The sequence below is a fragment of the Aythya ferina genome (assembly GCF_964211825.1).
Source record: "Aythya ferina genome assembly, chromosome: 6".
Taxonomy (NCBI): domain Eukaryota; kingdom Metazoa; phylum Chordata; class Aves; order Anseriformes; family Anatidae; genus Aythya; species Aythya ferina.
The window spans coordinates 39432390-39453607 of record NC_140303.1 but is presented as its reverse complement, the minus strand read 5'-3'; the positions used below and the strand labels follow the sequence as shown (position 1 = coordinate 39453607).

Genomic DNA, 21218 nt, shown 5'->3' with positions numbered 1-21218 from the left:
CCCACCCTACGGACATGTGGGATGGCAGAGCTGACCTTTCTGACACGGACCAGCAACAGCAGCACCATCTGGCCCAACTCTGGGCTCCCTTACCTTAAAAACACTGAGCAAATACGGGTAACTGTACTTCCACCTTGAGCCACGCTTTCTGCTACGCTGAGATCACACAGAGAGATCAGTCCCTGCAAACTGTCAAGGGGAGCAGAATATTACTTTCATCGTATTTCAATAAATTATAGCTTCAACGGGGCTCGGAAGGCTGGGAGCTTCACAGCAGCACATCTGAAGCACTTCTGCATGCAGTGAAAGCAGGTGAGGGCAAACAGGGTGTTTTGGGGGGCTCCGGGGGTGTCACCCACCAGCACGGCCCCTGGCTAGCAAATGCACCACTCTGGATGAGGCAGCGAGTCACAAAGAGGCTCATTGTACTTTAGATGCAATTTCTCCCACTTTGCAAATGTCAAAGTAGGAAAACTCATATTCCTATCCTAGCACCAGAAGTATCAAAATACGGAGAAATACCTTATTTCTAAGTTTATGATTGGAAATTACAAACCAAAACTCATCTAAAAATGCTGTGGCTGTACAAGAAATCTCGTCTTTAATCAATGAAAAATCCAATGAATTAATGAGTAGCTTTCTTCTGAGTAAGTATTTGAAATTTGGTAATCAATTTGTGATTTGCAAAACATATTTCCATCCTGCAGGAAACGACATTGCCTTCAAAAGCTACTTAAGAAATGTACAAGTTTTCAGGAAAATACCCCAGACATACCCTCTTCTGCATCAACACAACTTCATTTCTGAGAAAACAATACTGTATTTAACTTTCAAATGTTGTCAAATATGTGAATTTCAATTACAACTTTTCAGCATTTTTTTTTTCTCTCCAAGTTCTGAAATGAATGATCTGAGAACCTGATGATGGTATTGGAAAGTTTAAAAGACTTAAATTTGTTTTGATCAAAGCCTTCACAGGTCAAATTTGAATAACACGCACTTTTCACTGTTTGCTCTGGAATGAAAACAAAACAAACCAACCACCCAACAAAAAAAATCCCTGAAAGTCAAAGGGATTTTTTGGTGTGTGTGCCTGTATGTGAATGTACTCCTCTGACTGTATTTAGGTACCTCAAAGATATTTTAATAATCTCCTCTCATATTCTTTAACATTGCCACTTTTGAAATGTTATCACATGTGAGAAATTAAGTGCATAGTTATTAGAAACATGAAAGAAACTGATTCATATTTATAAAAATGGAAGTAACGTTTACAGATGCATCATACGCCATTTATTCTGACATTCAGCCACAATTAAAATCATTCGATCCTGTGAAGCAGAACGGCCTTCACATACAATTCTCGAGGCCTAAATCTGAATTTATCCAGTAAAAAATGCTGCTTTGGTGACGTACACGTAGGACACCACCACATCACGGGGCAAAACCAAGCCCTCCCAAGACTCCCTCTCCTCATGGTAACGGGATGTGGTACGAGGCCATGAGCACTTCTGCCCTGTATGTGGCTGGATGCAGCCCTGTGATTGTAATTAGATTTTTCTTTTATCACTGAGTATTTTAATTACTTTTACCAGAGAGTTAAGCAGGAGAACCAAGGTGGTATCTGTAGGCAAAATCTCTCTTGGCCTGCTGAGCGCTGACTGGGCTCTCTGCCCTGAGTTGGGATGGATGGGCTTTATACAAAGGTATATTTTAACAGCTTTGATTAAATCATCGATGAGCTCTGGAAAAGGCCCTGTTTCAGTTTGTCCAAGCACATTGAAGACAAGTTGGGAGGAAAACTCAGTGCCTTCACCCCAGTTCCTGCCATGGCCTCTGCCTGAGGTGCCTGAGGCGCCTGTGGCATGGCGCCCGGCAGCCATGATGGCCACACTGCAAGGAAGGTCGTTCATCTGAGGAACATCACGCTCTGTTTTCATTATATATGACTAGTTTTTATTCTGGCCTACCCTACTGATCTCGGAGGTCTTTCCCAGCCTTAATCATTCGTTGACTGGCTGGATATTCAGCTAACAGAAGAAACTGAAATAATGTTTTCTGTCTTGTCCCCTGCAGATGATGGCTTCAGAGCTGAGCAGGTCCATTGCAAACACAGAAATTTGCCTTTAACTGGTATTCCACAGCACTTGTGCCATTAACTGCTGCCTGAACGAGGACACTGGCTGTTTTTAGGGAGAGTCAACTTACATGCATATCATTTATTTACAGAACCAAATATACTTTCTCAATTCTGAGAGCTGTTCAATTCTGAGGCTGCTCAATCTAAATAAGATCCTATTTCAGTCTCCTAAAGTAGATTCCCATATCACTTTTATATCTGTCCAATTAAAACTGCATAGGACGCTGAATGTTTTCAAAACAGAATTTTTAATGGTGCTTTATCATTAGTGATAAACGAAGCCACAAAAATAACTACAAGCTTAGGCTGTACACTGTCCTGTGAAATCCTATTACGTATATAATTTGTACCCATGGTAGTTTGCTTTCTTAAATCTGAAAGAAGGCTCCTTTTTGGTATTCAACAAGAATGAATATAAACTTGTAAGACTTCAGTATATTCCTAGTTCCATTTTTTTTTAAACCCACCAGTATTCCCCAATGCTACAACACAGTGAGATAACGAAGACATTTGAGACAAAGTCCTGAATCGAAGGCTGCATTCAAGAGGCAAGTTTGGGAGCTGGGAAAACCCAGGTTCGGTACGGCAGCTACCATAACAAATCCTCTTCATCTGTAGGCACACCCCAAGGGCTGGGGTATGATGTGGGTGTCCCAGGTGCCAGCTCTCATGCCACAGAGGCATGAAGGCCGACGGAGGCAGAGGCTGGGCAGAGGTGGAGGACATTTGGGGGCACCAGCTATTGGGGACCAGGCACCCAAAACCCCCTCCAGGTCCGTACCCCACTACCAAAGTGTTCTTTCTACCTCACATGACAGCAATTCTGGCAAAGAAAAGCTAATGCTTCGTACGCGGATGTCAGATATTCAAAGGGGTATGCAAAAGCTGAGTCTTCTTAAATAAATTATTAAACTATTTACACAGACGTTTACCACTATATTCTCAAACAAGCAGCTCTGTCACTTTTAGGGGTCGATCATGTTTTCGATAATGTCACTTTACCCGGGTTTTAGTAGAAGCTCGGCTCAGCACTTAATCCCTAACTTCTAATCATCTGCTAGATAAGATGTATACAAAACATCTATACAAACCATATGGTCCTGTGAAAACGTGGAACTGAACCGAACGAAATGCAAGCTCTTGCCTTTTCTGAACACATCTGTTGCTGTGGCTTCTGACAGGATAGCACCAAAAGGGCTCCCACATAGGCAGGACAGAAGGCAGGAAGTACTTTGCACATGCTGTGCGAGGCTGCAATTAGCAGATTCAGAGGCCACCTGTCACGGGGCTGAACGGCACACAACGCCGGGGCACAGAGTGGGGGAAGCAAAGCGAGGTTGCGGCAGACGCCAGGCATGCCCTGCTCCCTTGCCGACAGCAGAGAAGCGTCTCCGTCCTTCCCCCAGTTCTTCCCAGCACAACCAGTACACTTTCTCCCCCAGCACCTCACACGTGTGACAGCCCCGAGCTCGCAGCACGACCCCGAGATCGTGAGCTGGAGGCTGGAGCTGGACGTCTCTCCTCAAGGCGAGGTATGCTGCACATAACCCAACCTTGTCTTCCTCTAATTAAAAATCCACAAACATGCCGGGTCTTCTCTAATTACATAATCAAACAGGGAATTTTTACCATGACATTTTTGGTATCTGCAATGATGAACCTCTGCAATACACTCGGCATATGACAGAAAATCATTATGCAAGTTCAGAAGTGATGAGCTTCCACCCTTCTTGGCACATTTCGTCTCTGATAGCAGTCAATTTTTCCCTCATTATAAATGGGAAAAGTAAAGATATCATGAAAAGGCCACTTAAAATCCAAACAAAATAAAGGAATGCAAATTTATAGTGGAGTTATACAACCACCAGGAACGCTCCGAGCCTACTAATCTCTTCATTGCTTTGTATGTTCTCCTCTCTCCTTCAACAGCGCATACGCAACACTGAAAACTTTGGAAAGTGTATTTTAAAAGCTGACTTTGAATACTGTGAGCATGAGTCAGACATAATTTACATGGCTGAAATTTCACTAAATATCCTTGAAATTATACCACCACAAACCTCGTCAGGAAAACTTATTTTCAGTTTCTCCCTGTATTCCAGTGACTGCAATCCTGAGCCCTCTCCCAAGGCGAATAAATTTAGCGCTCTGTGACGAGTGATGCAAGGCTCCCATCCGTTGTTTTTGAAGCACAGACGCAGAAGGGTGTGATCAATACAACAGCACATAGGAAGTCAGTGACAGCACCGAGAATACAGCTCAGCCATTTGAGCCCCAGACCTTTCACCGCAGGCCATATGCTCCCCTGGCATCCCAACACGGCTTCACAAACCAGACAACCTTTTCCCACACTGACTTTGTTTAGCCAGACTGCTCCAAACACACCTCCTTTCTTCAATTAGCCACACAAACACGAGAATGTGGTCGCAGGGCCCTGGTGTCTGTTAGTGGCGTGCCGAAGAAAAGGGCTGAAAGCTCCAAAAGAAAGAGAAGAAAAGAGCTCTTCTGCGCCTTCTGGAAGACCCGGTCAAGTCTGGGGGTTGCAACACCGTGGAGGACAACGTTCAGCAGGATTTGTGCCAGGATCAGTGCTATTAACTCACAAAACACCGCTCCTCTTGCATGGTGCCCACCAGCACCCTGAAAAGGAGAAGCAGAGAGGCTTCTGCCACGCTCACATCCCTGCAGACCGGGCAGTGAGGGCTCGAAGGAAGAATCGAGGAGAAAGAACTTCTGTCCCTCCCCAGAGGACAACTGCAGGACCCAGTATTCCCAGGAAAGTCATGGAAATGTGACAGGGATCCATTGCCCTCTAGTGAGGCAGGGACTATGTACATTCAGATGAGTTTTACTTTAAAAAAAAATTATTCTCATGCCAGGACCAATAAGCCCAATATTTACCTGAACAGAAGAAGAAACCCAAGTAATAGAAAGAAAAAACGATGTTGCTAAAGGATGACCCTGAAGACTCAAAGGAAGGGCAGAAAGATACTTTTATGTCCTTCTAGGGAACAGATGTGTTTTATTATCTACCGTAAGGTAACAATTAGTACTCCTCGCCAAGTAAGGCGGGCAGACGTGTAGAGATCAACATTCCCCATCTGATGACCACTCACCCTTCTGGCAAACTGAGTCTGTTCATAAAGTTACCAATTCCCCATCCATTGACAGTGGTAAACAGCGTGTTTTGGTTTCATTTTGGACAACCAGACTGACCAATCTGTATTTTGATACCGCTGATTGCAAATTTTCTTCCTTTTCACTGAATTAAACTTGTTACTAGAGAAGTCTACTTTTTTCAATTAAGATCCATCTTTAAAATATGTTCAAAAAAAAACACAAGGGCAGTCTAAGTCCTTCTCCTAAGCATCAAGAAGTATTTATTAATGCAATAATATTTTGCAGAGATGCTAAACAGTCTTACTTCTTTTCAAACTATGTTGATACCTGATACTGAGACAGCACAGTGATAATCATGCAAAATTTATTCTGCTCTGCAAGTCTTTTCTTTAGACTTAGATCCTATTAAAAAAAAGCAAAAAAGCAAAAAACCCAAGCCCCTCTCGTGAATTACCTTATTCCTGTTCATGGAACAAAAATGATAAAGAAGAGCAAAAAAAAATAGCTTTTTATTAGAAAGAAAGATTTTTTTTTGGTATTTCTTCTCTTATTTGGTAATTCTTCTCTTACGAATAGAAGGATGTGCACAATTACAGCGTACATACTTGTGTAACGTCTTCATTAAAAATGGTATTGAGTCCAGGTTGATGGTTGTACTTAAAGAGCAGAATAGAAATTCACCTTTGCCTTCATCATACCAATTCACGTTTGTCCTTCTAGGCAGTTTTCAGATGCTAAATTCCCCATTTCATCCAGAACATACAACAAGTCGACAGGACAACCCGGGTGTAAGGCTGCCACCTCCTAGCTCCACTTCAGAAGTCCCACTCCATCAGCCTACGAGTTCCTGTCCCTTTCTGCCGCCGGTTTCCCCTTCCCAGTAGCCACCCCACTGATGACCACAACCGCCTGGATCCCTCACAGGCCTGGAGCAGAGATGGAAGCCTGCTACTGCTCATCAGGTTGGGAACGCCTACCCAAGCCATATGCTCATGTTCTTGCCACTTTGTCTTGCAGCTCTGGTCTAAGCAGCGGTAGCTAATAATACCCTGCGAAGACAGCGGTCACACTCCCTGACCTTCGAGAACACCAATTTATCCGTCCCAGCATTAAAACATCGACGGGAAGTTTTAGGAAAGCTCAGAACATTTGCACCGTCTCTAAAGTACTTTATTTCTCGCTGCATGCAGACGATGTCCTTCCTTCAGTCCTGTCATTAATCTCAAAGTGAGACAATTATCTAAACTGCTATTGTTATAAAGGTTTACACTGCTGCATATGCACACCGAAAAAGAGTTCAATTACTAAATGATTACGGATGATTGTACAGTGGCTAGATATGGGCGATAAATCCTGCTTTTCAAAGATGACATGAGATCTGAACAGCAGGAGGATACTCTTACTGTACTGCCTTCCAAAATCTCTGTTCTCTGAGAATTGTTCAGTACAGAAGGAGCAACACCCAGGTATTCAGGGGCTACACCAGGAGCAGGCTCCTAATCCCAGCTCTGACACTGATTGTAGCAAGTTATTTAATGTCTCAGCTTGCACTTGTCAAATGAAATATTTTTGGTTTGATTCATAAATTACTACAAGGATGCACCCATAGATTCAGCTCTGAAATCATTAAAACGAAATCTATAGAAGATAAAAAAAATTAGGAGCTCCGAAGGCATCATAAAATAAAATAATTACATCAAAGGATAACAACCCAGGCTTATCAGGATGGAACTGGGAAAAAATCCATAAAGCCAACTTTAATCACTGCTGTTACCTTGTGCATGTGTTTAAAACAAACAGAAAGAACAAAGTGAGCATGGCTGGCTATCAGGTAACAGTAGGAACAAACAGATCCTCATCTCTGCTTTTTCAGGTAATAGAGGGAAGCCCATCAGAAGCGCCAAAAATGTGGAAGTTTCTTCTCATTACAGCCAAACATACAGAAAACAAAGAATGCAATGAGTTAAGTGTAAGAAATGCTTACAAGCAAGGTGTTCTGGTTAACACCAGCAACTAACAGCAGACCTATCTTAAAGGCACCAGGAAAAATCATAAAAATCTAGAAAAATACCCGCATTAGCTGCTGAGGAAGGGGAGCTGCTATTCCTACCCATCCGCTCTCCAAACAGTACGAAATTGAGATGATTGCTTTCATTTCCACGTTACTGACAGAACTTGGAATTAAACAAAAGGCACCAAAAACAATCCAGAAAAGCCCTGCTCTGATTTTTTTCCCGCTGCTGCTTTGCCATTCAGTGAGGTTTGAAGCACAGCAATGAGTCTGTATCCTTGCAAGCATTACATTGCACTGGCTCACATTTTAAAGGTTATCTTTACAACATGAGAGTTAAAAATTGATCTTTTAAAGCTAATATTTCCTCCTCCATGGATGGGGCTTCAGCTCATGAGAAATTCCACTGTTTGCCAACAGGGAATAATAAGCAAGTACGTTTTTTGAGCTTCTGCTCACTTGCCCCTGCTTCCCATCCCCATTTTTTCCCCTTTTGTAAGGCAACGACAGCCCTAGCAGCCCAACCTGATTTGGCCGATAGGAATTTTAACATGAGCACCGTTTGGTATGGATTTTGTCATATAAAGCATCATTTACATAATCTTTAATTAAGCCCAGGACTATAGAGAAGAATTCAGATTGCCCCCTTCCAATATTCCACAAAGCGATTTCTCCACTGGCACATCTAGATAATTTATGAAAACTTACAGTCAATTTATTCCATGTGACGCTGGTAAACAAATTAATGTGGAATTTAATTGCCTTTGTCTCTTCAAGCTCAGAATTGCCTTTTAGTGATATTTATCTGAAATTATGATCCTCAAAGAAAATAAATTGTAATTGAGCTTATAAAACTGATCCTATTTAGAAGTTGACAACTGTCACAATTATTAATCCCAGTTTTACTCGTCGGGGAAGAAGCGTACTTGATCAACTGATTCTGCAAAGAAGGCTGCTTTTCTGCTGTCTCATGTTTCCTGCAGTATTGTACTTGCATACATTTTTCCACATTTATTTATTTATTTACTGCATTTGTATCAACTCCTCGCTTCCTGCAGAGCATACCAGCCAGCCCCTTAAAGCAGTGTTTTTCCCAGGGAAATACACAATAACCAAATCTTCCTAGCACCTGATCGGGAGCTAACGCCGAAAAACAAACAAAATCAAAAGGCAAACAAACCAAAGCCACCAAGCACCACCACCGTTGTTATATAATGCACGCAGCACCAGCCATATTATTACAGATCATTGAGGGCTCAGCCACACAGCCAGCGTACAAAAAAACTAACGGCAACACATCTGACTTGCATTTTCCAACGCAAAGTTTGGATCGTGGTACACGGAGAGATTATGACAACATGAGCCACGCATTCCTGAAAGACCTATACATTTCCCAAATTCCTATCTGCTGAAAACATCGCTCGCAGTTTACTGAATTTCACACAAAAAAGCTCGACAGGTATAAAGCACTTTCTCTGCTCGGATTTCTCTCCTCTGTGAAGTAGCTTTAGCACAAAAAAAATAATATATATATATAAAATAAATGTGTATTTTAAACTGAAAATACAAATAAGGAATGAGTGCTCCAAGCAGGACGGAGTTAGGTTTCATGTTATGATTTTTACCTGAAGTCTTCCCTTCCTATTCGCTTATCTTGCGCTTTGTAGCGATGAAATGCATTTGGATATGGTAGTTGAGGTTTATTTTCTTTTCATTAAAGAAATGTGCAGACTGGAGGATGGGAAGGGACGTAGGCAGAAAGAACGGTGCCTGGACATTTGCCACTGCGAATATGAATGGACTCCAGCAAAACCTACTTATTTTTGCCTTTAAAAAATAAACACACACTTCTTAGGACATAATTGCCATAGCCTAAAATTACTGCAGACCTTACATGCGGACGTGAGAAATGCATCCTTAGGCTTGGGACTTGCACACAGTCTTCAGAGAAGTCCACGCAGAGACATAATGATGATCCTGGCCATATAAACCAGGACAGCTCAATCTTGCAGATGAATTTACCTACGCGACGATAATGGTATAATTGAACTTTCATAATTAAATATTTCATGAACACAGGTGTTCCCTCCACTTTCCCAGTTCCCTAAAACCAGGAGAACACCATTTCTTGCCTTCCCCTTGCTAAAAATAGCAAGAATAAATTCCTCCTCTTATCAGACAAAGCAGCAAAAAGCATTTTGCTCTGATCCACACTGGGTTCGCATTTACTCTTCCTTCTCAGGGTGGGGAGGGAAAGCAGGGAGGACTCCCTGGGCAGAGGAAAGCAAACCGAAGGTATGCCTGCTCTGCTAACACCAGGGCGTAGCTGCAGACAGACAGACAGACATGACCTAGTTTTAATCTCCCCAGCTTGGGTACAAACAGCAAGGAAAAAGGCGGCAGCAGGAGCGCCTGCGAGAGTGGCTTGAGCGTGTTGGAGCCTGCTCTGCTGCAGGTTGCTGCCTTTTGGACCCATGCTGCTTGGGGTATGCCTAACCACGCTGCCGTCACACCTCGGAGGCCCGCAGCTCAACACCCGGGGCTGTGCCTCCTCCCCACAGCCAGGCAATCATTAACAAATAAAAAAAATAAAATAAAAAAAATGAAGACCTCACATAGCTGAGGTGGGCTTTGGGCAGACAGGAGGAGGAGAGCTCCAGCCTGCCTCGCTAGCACGCTTCCTAGGCAGCCGCTTGAGCGCTCAGCAGAAAATAGGAGATCAGCCCCTTAAAAGCTCGTGTCGGAGCTCTTCTCTTCCCATTTCCCTTTGAGACTCAGCTCTGCTCTCTATGAACTAGCACGAGCACTGACCGAAGCAGAAAGTAACTGGCAGATTTTTTATTTGCCTTTTCTCTCCCATCCCCAACAACAAACCCATGCAAAAACACACAATTGCCATCTCCTCCTAATGATTCCCTACTTAGAAACATTAACGAACGCCAAGATGCTCAAGGCCTTTCCTCGAAGTATAAGCACTAAAGTTCCTGGGCCAGAAAATTCAAGTCACTAGGAGGAACAACAGGGAAAGGAGGATACCCAAAAGGTTGTGTAGGGAGAATTGAGAGGACCTCATTGCAAGACTGAAGGCTACAGCCAAAGAGCTGTTACCTGTGGCATGTTCCTGGTGGTTGCTCATCTCAGGAGCCTGGACAAACAGATCCAGGTTCAGATGCTGGTAGAAAACTTGGCCTCACTGTTCCTAAGAAATGGCTTGGTTGGGACAAACTCTCCCCGTTACTTTTACAAAAAAGGGGTTTGTGTGCTGGTGCAGCAAAGCCTTGAGAATTGTGCCTGCCTGGGACGTCCCTCAGAGGTTACAGCGAGCCAGGATAAACTTCACCAGGATAAATTACTTCAGTAATTCATACGAACTTTTTCAGTAGAAGGAAAACAAGCAGACTACCAAAGAGTAAAATCCATGAAACCTTATTTCTTAGAGACAAGAGAAACCTACCGAGGTGTGGTTCATCTCCAAGTATTTACAGAAAGTCTGTGGTCAGTCTCTCAGCCAGAGGTATCAGCTCCCAGCTCACTAAGGACCGCAGCGACCCCACGTAGTAGTGCTCAGCTTTCCAAGCAGCAGTGTGGCTGTGGCAAAGAATCGGATGCTCCAGGTAAGGAGCCAGAAAGCTCAGCCTCCTTTACCCATGAGTTTACAGGCACCGTGTGTCAGAGGAACCTACCTCACCCTCCACCGGTAACGTCAAAGGCTCCCAGCAGGCAGGTGAACTTTGGCCACGCAGCCTCACAAAGAGGAACACGAATACACATCCTGGACAATAAACGCTACTGTGGGACGGAGAACTTCCCTCAGCTGTTTATAATTCAAGCTCTCATCTAAAGCAGGGCATTTGTTCTCCTCATTTCACTACAGCAGGCAACGGGGACTTCCTACACCTCTCTTCCCCAGGACTACTTGGCCTTACCTGAGCAGCTCGCTACCAGCAGTAATCGTTAACCACGGGGTGGGAGCTTTGTACACACCTTCTGATTCAAGAAAACTTTTCTCTAGTATTTCTCCTGCAGGAAAAAGGCTTCTTTTTAGAAAGAACTCCAGAATTGAGACAATCTGCTTTAACGCCAGAAAATCTTCCTGTGCTGTGCTTGATCACCGAAGCCCAGCAGGTGTCTGGGTGACCCTGGTGAGGTCCACTGCCCCGGATAAATGCTGACACAGCATTTTGTTCCAGGTTCAGGTGGCCGCCTGGGGCATCTTCCCTGCGCTCTGCTGAAGCCAGGACAACAGCTTTGGCTGTCTTCTGGACGAGAAGGCTGTGGGTGGCCAGGGCAGCTTCGGGGAGGTGTAACAAGGAGGTACCTGCAGTGCCTGGTCTGAGACACACCAAGGCCAATTTGGAGGCTGTTTTGCCACGAGCTGGTGGATGGCACGAGGCGGCTTCACAGAAGACCCAGCTCCTGATGCAGATGCTCGCCAGTTACCTGCTGAACCCAAGCTTATCAAGTGGGTTTTCATTCAGGACTTCCTGCTAGCGAAGCAGGTTCTAAAGGAGGGCAGTTCAGAAGCAGCACAAATTATTTATGAGTATGGATACGGTGTCTCTTGCAGGAGAGCGCAAGTGTACCATAAAACATTCCTAAATGATACCTGCAAACGCCAGCGAGAGGCAATTCAGCCACAAGCATTTTTTCTTCCTCATGTCTAAAGAGCTGCCAAAATTCAGAAGTTTTTAGAAGGAGATTTTTTTGGGGAGTGTGGTGGGGAAAATAAGCATTATTGCCCCCAAATCTTGTTCACGGTTGACTCTGAATTCATGCAGCAATGTGCTACGTGGATCTCTGCTTTTGTACACGAAGGTTTAATGCCATGTTTTACATAAAGTCTTGAATAACTTCTGCGGAAGAAAACAAAACCAGGTGACACTTGTATTTTACGGATGGATTCATCACTGTATTACTGTTCTGCTGCAGTTACTATCCTGTGGGTTAAGTTATGAAGGAGCAAAGCAGCCCCAGCCAGTAACAAGCCAGAAGCAGAGGGAACATGGACCCAACACCACCACAGTTTGCTGTAGGAACAACTTCCAAGCGTCAGGAGCTTCCTTGCAAGCAATCGCTCACCTTCACAGCAAGAGTCAGCTCGAATTTCTGCCACAGCTCGCAGCCAGCAGCCACCGCGCTTCGGTTCCTGTACTCACGCTACCCCAGTCAGCATGAACTTGCAGATCCAAAACTGGAGCTCGGAGTAGTTTGACTGGCAGCTGATGAATTTTGCTAATTAATGTAAATTGTGCTAACTTGCTACATCGCTCGTAGTTGAATTCCCATGTAGAATATGCCAAGAGCTTCACTCAGACATGTTTTGCCCCAGATCGTGGCTCGTCAGTAGGTAAAACAAAAGCACGTACAAATATGTGGTTTGGGCTAATGACTTTTTCCACAAATGGCAGGGGGAGGGTAATTTGTCACGTTTAAGCATTCCTACAGCGGTCGGCACGTTCCAGCTTCTTTTTAACCTGGTTATTCCCCAGATCCTGTAACATTCAACACCAGGTACTGCTCACATACACCTTTTCACCAGCTTGCATGAATGAGCCAAACTCCAGCAGCCTACTGGAGGGCCTGCCGTGCCAGCAGCATGTCCAAGAGCTCTTAGGAGTGTAGAAGGGTCTACAACTTCGAAAGACATCTGAAAAATACATCCTTTTATTTAAGATGTTAACGCAGATCAGAGGCTGATCACAGTGCTGTACAGTACCAGCAATGTGTTTGGAAACTGAAGAGCCTCCTCTGTAAGGGAATGCCAAGCCTGCATATTCCTCCTCTTTCCGTCTCCGTTACAGGGAACCTGGAAGGTTCCTCCAGGGTTTCTAAACCCAGGCCTCATGACCAGATTTGGCACGACAGGTTTACGATCGGCAGCAGTACGATTTCAGGCTGGGACAGCAAAACAAAACGCAGAGCAAGTCGCAGCGCTCCTGCGAGTCCTCTTTAAGGTCACCACCCTTAGGGACACAACCCAGGAGTCTGAGTCAGTGAGCCGAAATAAAAACCAGAGGAGAAGCAGCCAGGGCTGCAGCTGAGTAAGTGCTAGCTGCAAGCTTTGTACTGACGGGGTAGAAGAGGGGAAGTGACTTCTGGGTTTTAAACAAAACCATTACAGTTTGGAGGGACCTTGCATGCAAGACACTGGGTGGCTTTAACTGCAAAGCTCCCAGTAACGCTGTTTCGCTGACCTCTGTAACCACTAAGGCGGGCTGAAAGCAAAGGCAAATAATTTCAATACGTAACTATCGGTCGTTTTTAGGAAGTTTGCATTTATTAAAAAACCCTAGAAAACAACAACAACAAAACAACCCAAAAAAAAAAAAAAGGCACTGACAAAAAACCAACCCCAACTCCCAGACTAGATTTACAGGTCCAGCGAGTAGTGCTGCATATTTCTGTCAACTTCCCCGCTCCTTGTAACCCTATCACAGCGGTAACTCCGCCGTGCCATATAGTTATGAGCATCGGAGGAGTCCGGGCACTGGGGGAAGCTCCCAAGAGCCCCGAAGCCATCGAGGCCTTGCTGTCACCCCACTGTGGCTGCTGGCAGGCCTCGAGGCCTCGCCGCCACCCCGCTGCCCTCAGACACGGTGGCATTCCTGACCAGAGCAGTCTGCTACCCCTTTGTAGCCCCCAACCCCCAGCTCAATCATTAACAGCATTAACGACCTGTGTATCACGCAACAAATCGTTTATGACCCTCCTTTTCAGCTTTCCCCTCAGCTTTTGGCTTCTCTTTACCTTTTCCGCGCCTGTTGTTGTCTTAGTTCAGCTGAACTCTTTGTTCATTTATCCCTTCTGTTGGGGGTGGGGAAGAATCGGAGTATTTTTCAGGCAGGAGATAGAAAGAATCCTTTTGTTCTGCTCGGGTTGATATTTTATAAGTTTAGTATGCTCTCCCTCCAGTATTTATTCTGGCTTTAGAATCCAAACCGGTCAGAGGACAAATGCTCCTTCACGAGATGCTCCCATAACCCAACAGCAAAAATTTAACTTTTCTCTTGCTTAAAAATAGAAATTAAGGTCTAAACCGGTCCATTACATCATTGATGTAATGGCCAGAGAAGCCATTGAACACAGAAACCTAACGGAGGTCCCAGTGCAGGAGGCAGGAGCCGTTCTGGGCTCCTCGTAGCACTCCGCCAAGGACACAACTTTGCATCTGGTTTTGTTTTACCAGGCTGTTCTAACTGTGAACTTACCAGTGGACAAGAAACTGAATACTTCTGCACATACTTTTGGTTAATTTAATGATTTATTTTTCAAACTTTTTTTTTTTTTTTGTAAACACGTTGTTTTAAGTGCTGGAGGAAGAATCAGAAAACTGTACCTAGCTCCTAACGTTGCTACCAAAGCTTCTAAGGCTCTGTAACAGCAGCACGTAATGAAATAAAGCAACAGCCCTCCAAGAGAACAGCACATCCTCCTTCCTATCGCAGCAATAGGCTTTCTAAGAGATGTTCTCCTCCTTGGACATCACGCAAGGCAAAGCCCCCAGCACAAAGCCACGCTGCTAAGCAGCACTTGTCCCACGTGTGGCTCACGCGAGAGCAGCACCACGTGTGCTTGGTGCTGAGCAGGGCACAGCACGACCCCTCCTCACAGCACACCCAGGGTTTGAGGTACAAAATGCCCATCACCCTATAGATACAGGTCTGTCATTGAAACTTGGCTGTATGAGGGGCTCTGTGGTCACCGAGGTGCCACGTGGGCAAAATCCTCTGGAACAGAAGGAATATTCCTCTTAAAAATCGTGTTCAGAAAGCACAGGCCCATCATGGCCTAGATAAATCAAGAGTAGATCGTCCCAGCTGTGTGGAACTGCACACTTTGCCAACACGAGCTCTTTAGAAGCGTTACTGGAAGAGAGTTAATACGGTTAAGAGAGACCTGTGCTACCAGATAGCAATCTTCACAACTGAAATCTCACGCGCAGATGCGAACACCATCAAACCAGCGAAGACCATCCTCTCCGCAGCCAGCTATCACTTCAGATGCGTTCGTTGTGTTTGTCATTTGTCAGCAAACTGCAGACTGCGTGTGGCGCTTTTAACGAGCGTCTCCATGACTGCAGAAATGACAAGTTCCTATGGCACACGCCCCATCCCCAAACTGTTGGGGTTTGGATAACGTCCACCTGTTTTTGGGCTGCTGTAGTACTTGTCCTTCATCTAGCCAGGGAAGCGAGAAGCGGTGTTCTGTCAGACAAGCTCCACGTACGACTGACCAACTTTGCAGAAGCTCCCGAGTATCTTTAGCATTCAGATCTGCAAAACTTCGTCTCATTTTATGTGCCTCGCAGCAGAAGGAGCCACAGGAGCTGCTGCGTGTAACCCATTTCTCCAGCCTGCCGTAACTCCGAGAGCAGCCAGTGCCTTCTACAAGTCTCCGTGGCTGGTGGGACAGGGTCCCCAATTCTCACCGACCATCAGGTTGTCACCTGCTGACACCGACCTTCAGCCCCAGGCAGGTGCAGCTCCTCTGACAGCGGCAGAATCGGGTTCTGGCACCGTCTGGGAGGCAGAACCAAGGGATTTATTGAACCAGCTGTATCCGAGCTTCGAAAAGGTGATGGGAAACACTTGTGCAAGAGGGCTTAAGGAGGACAAACACATTCTTTCGCAGCGTACTACCTCACCGACTGGTTACAGCGGTTCAGAAAGCAGCAATTAGGCACAACTGCAAGATGCAGCTCTACACATCTGGGTCACAGACAGCACAGCTGAGGTGTGGGGCTCTGCAAGCAGGATCCCTGCGTGCTCACACTCGTGTGGGTCTTTGCACAGGTGTGTTTGGTAACGTTACCGTGTGCTGTACTGACCCTCACCAGCACAGGGGGTCAGCACAAGTCAAGCACCCAGCCAGGCCATCCCCCTGAACCCAAACCAACAATTTTTCTGTGCGAACGGCATCTCAGGAGAGGATAATGCTCATGATACATGCGAGTCCAACGCAAGTCTCAACTGGCAAGGGCATGACTGCTCTTACAGGCTCCGTAGTTCAGCACGGCGTATCTGGCTCCACCTGCTCCTCTCTTCAGGACGTACACACCCCGCAGTCTGCAGCGCACGTTCCAGAAGCATTACCAGTTCACAAGGCTGGGAGGAGGGCTAATACGTGTGCTTGTTGTTTTTGCAAATGCTGCTGTCAAATCAACAGCTCTGCTGCAGGACACTGCAAAATCCAGCTGGGCAGCACGGGCAGGGAGGGCACGGACCAGGGTGTGTGGGCAGCAATACGCCCGGACAGCAGCACACATCCCGGGGAGCACACAGCAGGCGCTGTGGGCAGAGCCCAGCGGCCCAATGATCCTCACCCAGTTCTGTGAGCACTGCCCATGCCTTCAAGAGAGGGACAAATCTTCTGAATGGAACATACACGGATGTGGACAGCAGTATGGGGAGGAGAAACACCTCCTCCCACCGCCCCCACAAGCAAACGAACGTTTAATTTATCTGTTCGAGTTGCTATCGTTGCTCCATAATGACAAATCCACTCTCAAAAAGTTAAAAAAGAAAAACAAACAGCAAAAAGCCCATTAAAATGTCTTTGGATACACAAGCGTTCAAGAGGAGAAGAGCAGGAGCTCTTCACCTCCAGCTCCCTCACGCTGGTGGCTCAGTGCTCCCTCCACATCCTGTCCGGAGCTACCTACTGTTGGCTGCAGATAATCTCTTCCAGGCTTCCCAAATGCTGACACAGGAACCTCTGTGAGCATGCTGAACTACTTCCTTTCTTCCTGGAAAAGATTTAATAACCTGCAACTTTCTTCTGTGCCCTACTTGTAGTCTATCGTTTTCTTGCTTCTCGTATCAAATCTGCTAAAATAAAATTTTATAGAGTGACGATTCAACAAAGGAAAAACTATAAAGTTAGTTCTGACAGCTCCCCTTCTCAAAAAAATTTAATCAAAAAAAGAAAGAAAAAAATTCCTTTGCCCTTGAAAAGATGAATTGAATAGCCTTAGGTATTCTATAGTTATATTTATGAAAAAGTTTTTTGGACACTAAACACAAGTCTCTATAGGAATGAGGAAAATGTTTTGCCCAAGCCATAAACTTCTTTTTTCCATTGCACAGAGAAAACACGCTACGCTCTGCTGCCAGACATAAGCTCACCTCTCCGAGATGTGCAAGTCCCATCCAGTACCTGAAGGGAAGGAGCTCTATCAGGTAATCCTAACAAATCACGCAGCTCCCCAAAAAGGCGCATACAGACACACACAAACATAGGCTACTCAAAGTGAGGAAAGCAGTTCTCTCCTCTATGGAAACACAGCTTTTTTTTTTTTTTTTTTTTTAATTATTTAGAAGTTCCATTTTTTTTTTTTTTTTAATTTATTACAGAAAATGTGTTATTAACTCTTAAATTAATGCCAATATTAAAATGGTAGCACCAGATCACAGTACATAGTATCAAAACCACCAACAAAACATTAATAGATCACAGAACGTGTGTTACTTTCCTATGTGGGATAAGCATTCTACTTTACTTTAAAGTCAGAGTACGAGCTACACAAAAGTAACGTAAAACTCCCTGTTTATAAATAAAAGCGAGGCCAGCACTCTTGAGCATTCCAAATCTCCAAGTATTTCCCATTTAATATCTCATACTTAAACGCTGGGGAAGTTTACTTGCCTCACTTTAATCCAAACCAAATTGGACTATAACATTTCTTATTTCATAATAGCGAGAAAAATACCTAACAAGAAGGATCGGGACAGATTAATCCAGCTGCTGATGGTGCATTTATTTTTCTTGCAGAACGGGCATTAGCACTTTGTTAGATCCACCCACCTCTGCATCTATCCAAAGTCAAATAGTCAATTGGCCAGTGCATTGCCATGTAAAATCTAAATTAAAAAAAAAAGTCCTCTTAAGTCTGTTTTTCTAACATAAAACAATTACTTATTAATGTAGTCATCAGATACTGAACTATGGGAAAAATACCAAACTTGATGCTACTTTGCAGATAAATTTTATTTCAGCTGATTGAACAAATCCCTTTCTCGTGTTTTTGGCAGAATTGTATCCGAATATTTATTTATAAGGAAGCTGTACAGCTGTTGCAGTTTAGAGAAAAACATAAATTAAAAAAGATAAAATACTCTCCCAAAATACTTAAAGTCTTGAACAGGAAAAAAGGGATAAAAAAAAAAAAGTTCATTTCTTTTAAGTTCAAAGACATTCCCTTCTAGCCAATGCAAACACTGACACAGAACAGCATCAGCAACTGGAATTTAAGCTGTCCAATAGAAATTAAATTTAGAAATCAAGTTTCTCTCATTATTAGAAATCTCCTCTACTGTTCACCCTAAATTATCACTTCTCTTTTCTTATTCTTTACGGAACTATTTAAAATCATTCCACTGTATTAAGTCCAAAATCATTCTCAGAGAAGTCAATGAAAAAAAATCCCTCATTATTACCATTATTCTGCATTACTGTAATACCAGGGCTCCAGGAGGATTGACAAACACGCAGAAAGACACTGTCCAGAAGAGGCACACAAACTAGGCAGCCTTTTCATCCAGAGGGATCAGAAAATAACTCTTAAAATGTAGGCTGTTAAAATAAATAAATAACTAAATATCAACACATCTGGTTCCTACTTCTGCTCAGGGTCCTCAAAAATATTTGTTCCTATTTCTGACGAAGTACAAATGTTGTTCAAGGGGCACTTATTTCCTCGCTAAGGTACATCGAGCTTAATTCCTATGGCCTAAGCCATGCTTTGGGCCAGTATCTTAAACTGGAAGATAGCGTACGGCGTGTTAAGGCTCCTGTTCAATAAAAGACTTTTGTCTGTAACCAATACAAGACTGTCTGTCCCTGTATATATGCCTGGAAATCTTAATCGGAAACGGAAGATGCGAGCCATTTTAAAAATAATTCTCATGTTTTTATTAATTGTAAAGCACACGCTTCTGTTTCTGTGAAATAAATTCACAGTCTTGAAACTCTGAAGACAAGAGTTAAAAAATAAGTTAAATTCTCTACCAGAATGCATTTGCTCAAGTGCAAAGCTAACAAATGCTAAAATTTTTGGCAACGCTTCTGCATTTCTGAATCATTAGGTAGTCAAACTATTTTTTGATTTTGCTTGCGTGATGTTGGATTATAATAATCCATATAAATCAGTGGTTTCCCCTCGCTAGGAATACTGTGTTTACTTCTGGTCATCTGATGTCGAAAAGATGCATTAAAAAATGGGGAGGTTCAGAAATAAATAACAAAAGCCACTTGCACATACAGCAGTGGCTCAGAAATGTTTACTTTAGAGACGAAGGAGAAGGAATATAGTCAAAGTAAACAGAATGATGGAGAGCCAGAGAAGGTATGCTGAGCATTTCAGTCACCCTTCTCAGAATATAATGACGGGATGCTTTGCCTCACGAAAACTTAAACATGTAGGTCTTTGGAAAGAGACCTGCTTATGGCAGAGCTCTCCGATGCTCCCCCCCAGCCGAACTCACAGCCACGAGACAGACCCAGAGGAGGACAAAGCAGAGAGCTGGACCCAAGTCATGCATTTAGTTGCCTAGAGACTTCACTCCTGGAAACCTAAACATCTAGGCCAAAGTCCTCAAGATATTTAAGCGCTTCTTTCCTACTGATAGTGGCTGTCGCTTGAAAACAACGGGGCTTGCCATCCGTGTCTGTCTGATGATCGAGACTGGAGCAACCTGAAGTCTTCCACGTCTAGTAAAAATATTGTGAATTTATGTATGAGCCTGATAGCAGTCAGATGCCTCTTTATTTCCCTTTTGTGATCAAGTCATCCTGTGACTCTCTCTTAAGCAGAGCCTGTTATTGAGCAGCACTTCCTAGTTGATGCTGTGTGAGAATGGAAAGCAGGGCTCCCTACCTGTGTCCCTGGAAGGCCAGCAGCTCCCTCCCGTACGATCTGGCCACCTCCCTATCCCTGCTCACTGCCCCACCAGGCAGTGCTCCTGCCCACAATGTGCCAGGGGCTCTCGGGTCCACAACCCCTCTCTCTGATGGTGAGCAGAAGACTCTGCCTCCCATGTAGTCAGCGCGCCCAACCTCACACACGGTGGTAGGATGCTCATCCACCCCTTAAAGCATCTCGCTCCTCCAGCGAAGGCAGCTTCAGCCTGCTTGTTGTGCACAAAAGTCAACATATTTCTACCAGGGGATGCGTTCTCTGCTGTGGATTTCCAAACTCAGGCACACTCAAGGTCTTATGACGAGGGACAGTCGGTGCCATGGAGCTCATGCGGGACAGAAACGCAGCACGAGGTACAGAGGAAGCCAGGGATGGAGAAACCGTGGATTATACCGGACAGGATTAATGCAGAGATTAAAAAGGCAGTAATTATTTGCAGATTTTTGATGAATGCAAGTATTTGGATAACCTAATCCTAAAACAGCACCTGCCTGTGGAGACCTCTGTTGCACAGACCTTCAGAGCCCACAGCACAACACTACCTAGGAGTCTCCGTGATGCTACAGAGCTTTGCCACCAAGACACTGATAACTGGAGGTACTTTAAGATACCTTCAGTTTAAGGCTCACCAGTAGTTAGCAGTGAATAATTTTACATTCACCACCATTACATGAAAAATTTTGTTATATTACATACGGATTTTGATTACTTCTACCAAAACAGCAACTAAAGAGTATTGTTTCATTTTTTTTTTTACAATAGGAGCTCCGAAACGTTGTAGACGTACAGATACTAGTATTATAATTATTTGCAATAATTAGCAAAAGCTGAACATGAAGGCCTTTCATACTGTTTTGTTAAAAGCAATAACATTAAGAATACGCATAATATACTTCCAACAGTTGCACCGCAGGATAAATGGTTTTCAGGTCATTCTTTCAAAGCCATAACTTAAAAACCAAAACCAAATAAAGTTAAACTTAGTTTTCTTCAGAGTAGATCAATACTTGGAAAAAGCAGATTAGCTGTTT

At 44.2% G+C, this 21218-nt stretch overlaps 1 protein-coding gene across 10 annotated transcripts in view; it reads right to left on the bottom strand.

Annotated features, from left to right (window-relative positions):
• MBD5 (methyl-CpG binding domain protein 5) overlaps positions 1 to 21218 on the bottom strand; it is a 125985-nt gene that overhangs the window by 97307 nt on the left and 7460 nt on the right. The window contains exon 1 of one of the 10 annotated variants that reach the window (XM_084523282.1): positions 10726 to 10766. The exons of the other annotated variants lie outside the window; for them this stretch is intronic. The gene's annotated coding sequence lies outside the window, so the exon portion shown is untranslated. Of the gene's footprint in view, positions 1 to 10725; positions 10767 to 21218 lie in introns of those variants that run through there. 10 annotated transcript variants of the gene reach the window in all.